This window comes from Mandrillus leucophaeus, unplaced genomic scaffold, assembly GCF_000951045.1.
Source record: "Mandrillus leucophaeus isolate KB7577 unplaced genomic scaffold, Mleu.le_1.0 Scaffold426, whole genome shotgun sequence".
Classification (NCBI taxonomy): Eukaryota; Metazoa; Chordata; class Mammalia; order Primates; family Cercopithecidae; genus Mandrillus; species Mandrillus leucophaeus.
The window spans coordinates 1,751,849-1,755,775 of NW_012104543.1; the positions used below are offsets into that span (position 1 = coordinate 1,751,849).

Below are 3,927 nucleotides of genomic sequence, written 5' to 3' on the forward strand. Positions count from 1 at the left end.
CCTTTTCCAAAAGCACAGTTTAATAATAAAATCAGCATAGATCTTCTGGGGCCTACTTCCATGATCCCACTTCAGCTTCCTAACAACCTTATTAAGAAGAGACAATCACCGTCCCCATTTTACAGATGAGAAAACTGAGACTCACAGAAGCGGAAGTCACACAGCTGGCAAGACCTAGGATGCTCCTTCCAGGCCTGTGTGACCTCAAATCCCAAGTCCTTCTCCACTTTACTAAGTTGGGGGGAGGAGGGGTTGCCATGCACTTCCCTGGATTTGTCCAGCGAATGTGGGGCCTGCCACCTCTGAAGCCCCGAAGACTTCATCTGGGCCCCTCCACCTCTTCTCGGACATAATGGCCGGTTGCCAATGTGTCTGTCTCCCTGAACAGGAGGGTCAGGGTGAGAGTGGATGAAGCCCAGGGCACCAGGGCTTCCCAATTAATATTTCGGTTATTCATTCCAGTGTAAAACAGCCAGCCCCTCCACTCCTGCCTCCAACCCAACCCTTTGTGATTTTTATTTATTTATTTATTTTGAGATGGAGTCTTGCTCTGTCACCAGGCTGGAGTGCAGTGGCTCGATCTTGGCTCACTGCAAGCTCCACCTCCCGGATTCAAGCGATTCTCCTGCCTCAGCCTCCCAAGTAGCTGGGACTACAGGCGCGCACCCCCACACCCAGCTAATTTTTGTATTTTTAGTAGATCTCAATCTCTTGATCTTGTAATCCGCCCTCCTTGGCCTCCCAAATGCTGAGATTACAGGCGTGAGCCACCACGCCTGGCCTGTGATTTTCTTTATCAAATTTATCACCACTTGACAATGTATTATAGATTTATTTATGGTCTATCTCCCTCACTAGAGGAAGCTCAGAAAAGCAGTGGCTTTTGGGCCATGTTCCCAGACATATCCTAGGACAGCATGTGGCAGAGCAGGGGCTCCATCCCTGTGTGCTGAATGAAACAAGTCACAACTGAAAAATGACTTCAGCAGATTTTGTTGAAGGACAATATCGTTTTATGTCAAGTGAGGTCCCCAATGTGCTCAAGACGGCCTCCCTATTGGTGGATGTCATTACTGAGGACCTACTAAGCATTACTGAGGACTTACTAGCCCTGGTCCTGGAGGTCACAGGGGTTACAGTTAGGGTGGTGTACAGGGTATAACAGGAATTAATCGCAGCAATGAGTGTATAATTCCATCCTGAACTTAACCTCTGACATACAGGAGAAGTCTTGTGGCCTGAGGCATTTGGAGTACAAGTCTGGGTAGGGCTAAAATGTGAAGAATCAGAAGATGTTACCTGGGAAAAGGGAAGCAGGGGGTAGGAGTGGCCTGGAAGAGCAGATGCAAAGGTCCCAAGGAGGGAGGGGTGGCATGCCTGGGCACAGAGGGCTGTTGATAAGTGTCTGAGATGTGGCTTGAGGTGTAAGCTGGGGGACAGGGGTGCACAGCCTTCTGGTTCGTGTAAAAGGTTTTTGCTCTTTTCCCTAAGAAAATGGGAAGCCAAGGCCAGGCGCGGTGGCTCATGCCTGTAATCTCAGTACTTTGGGAGGCTGAGGCGGGCGGATCACAAGGTCAGGAGTTCAAAACCAGCCTGTCCAATATGGCGAAACCCCATCTCTACTAAAATACAAAAATCAGCCGGGCATGGTGGTGGGTGCCTGTAGTCCCAGCTACTTGGAAGCCTGAGGCAGGAGAATCGCTTGAACCCAGGACGCGGAGGTTGCAGTGAGCCGAAATCACGTCAGTGCACTCCAGCCTGGGTGACAGAGTGAGACTCTGTCTCAAAAAAAAAGAAGAAGAAAAAAGGAAAGAAGAAAGAAAGAAAGAAGGAAAGAAGGAAAGAAACGAAAAAAAGGAAAGAAAGAAAGAAAATGGGAAGCCAGAGTGGGGTCTTAGGCAGAGGCAGAGGGTGGTACGATGGTATCAGGGCAGCTTGAAGTAGAGGCTGGCCAAACGGAAAGTGGGTTGGATTTCACTCTCACCCCTTCTGCCTGCTGTCACACGTTCCAGAGAGCCAGTTCCCCATTCCTCATCAGCAGCCCCGGTTTATAATGTACAACACTGTTTACAAAACACACAGGTCAAAAGAGAACACAATGAGAAACCACCCACTGACATTTCTTAGGTCCCACGTTAGCCAGCCCTGGTGGCTGATCCGGCCTTTGTAGCCCAGTGGTACCAGAGTAGAGAGGGATGGTTTGAGCCTTATGAGGAACTCTCCAGACCTCAGCCTTTGTGGGAGCTGCATGCTGAGCTATGACAACCTAATTGATCAACTCCTCCTGTCCAACTCCTCCTTGGGCCTTAGGACTAAAAACTATAAAGTCGTGCCTGTAATCCCAGCACTTTGGGAGGTCGAGGTGAGTGGATCACGAGGTCAGGAGATCGAGACCATCCTGGTTAACACGGTGAAACCCCGTCTCTACTAATAATATAAAATAATTAGCCAGGCGTAGTGGCGGGCGCCTGTAGTCCCAGCTACTCGGGAGGCTGAGGCAGGAGAATGGCGAGAACCCGGGAGGTGGAGCTTGCAGTGAGCCGAGATCGCACCACTGCACTCCAGCCTGGGCGACTGAGCAAGACTCCATCTCAAAAAAAAAAAAAAAAAAAAGTATAGTCTTCCAAAGTGTCAGACACTGCACTGGGCCTTTTGTGGCTTCAGCTCCTTTAATTTTCACAACAACCTTGGAGATGGGTATATCACAAATGAGTAAACTGAGGCATAAAGAGGTCATTGAGCTTGCCTGATCACTCAGTTACAAAGCTGCAAAGCTAACACCTGAGCCCATCTCTGTCTGATGCTGCACACCAGGGCCTGAGGCCACTCTAACACCGGTCTCTTCTGCTGTCTTCATGTACTTCACAGCTGGGGAAACACCAATGGTCTCCCCTGTGCCCAGCCCTCCCTCCCCAGGCCGAAGGGCAGGGCTTTATTTCACCCTCTGGAGTGTACTTCCTGAGGGCAGGGCTCGTTTTTTTCACTGCTGTATCCTCAGTGCCTAAACAATGCACAAAGTAGGAGCTCAACAAATATTTGAATGAACAATCCAAAGCCATTTGTTGAATGGACAAATGGATGTTCCCAAAGCTTAAAAAGAGTTTCATATTTTCTGCAAGGAAATTAACACTGAGTTAGGGGAAAGGGGGTTCATGTGCTGACTCCTACTTCGAGTTAGGTAGTAGTCTGGGATGCTAGCCTGGCCCTGCTCGCAATTCCCAGTGCCACCCCAGGGAAGAGCTGGGCTGGTCACGACAAAGGCATTGTGGAGGCCAACTCTGTGCCAAGCACTGGGTCAGGCTCTCCAGGCAGGTAGCCCAGGTTTTTCTCTCTTGCTTCCTAGCGTGGTCTTGGGGAAGTTACTTCACCTCTCTGAGCCTCAGTTTACCCAGCTTTAAAATCCACTCAAAAGTCAGCAGCAGTAATTCTTCCCTCCTGTAACTTCAGGCATGGGCGCCAGAAGACACGGCCTCCTTGTAACATGAGGGGCCTGGCTTTTCTCCAGAGGCTCCCCAAGCCCTGCTAGAACGCTTTGTTTGAGAGTCTGCGGGGCGGGTGGGGGGCAGGGAGAGACGAGGCGAGAGAGTCCTAGAGGCCTTCCTGACAGGGAGGTGGAGGGGCCACGTGGGGCAAGGGGAAGCACAGTGACCTCTTGTGACCTTGGACAAGCCCCCTTCCTCTCTGACCTTGACCAGCGTCCTCATTTGTCAAGGGAGCGGCTGGGTGACCTCTAAGAACTCGGAGGCCGAGGCCGGAGTCACCCGAATGCCCCGTCCAGCCTCAGTTTCCCCCTCTGCCGCCCCACAAGATTTCTAAAAGCACTTCCGGCTCTGAAAACCAACCAACCACCAGCAGGCGGCCTGGCTCAGGGCAGGCAGCGCCGGGGAGCGCGCGGCCGCTTCCTGGTGGGTCCAGTGTCCCTGGGGT

General features: G+C 51.3%; 1 protein-coding gene across 1 annotated transcript in view; it reads right to left on the reverse strand.

Moving 5' to 3' along the window:
- TMCO4 (transmembrane and coiled-coil domains 4) overlaps window positions 1–3,548 on the reverse strand; it is a 129,599-nt gene extending 126,051 nt beyond the window's left edge. Inside the window, exons 1-2 of the mRNA XM_011993149.1 lie at window positions 3,369–3,548; window positions 1,661–1,778 (exon numbers count right to left, since the gene is read on the reverse strand). The gene's annotated coding sequence lies outside the window, so the exon portion shown is untranslated. The remainder of the gene's footprint in view (window positions 1–1,660; window positions 1,779–3,368) is intronic.
- Window positions 3,549–3,927: the final 379 nt, after the last annotated feature.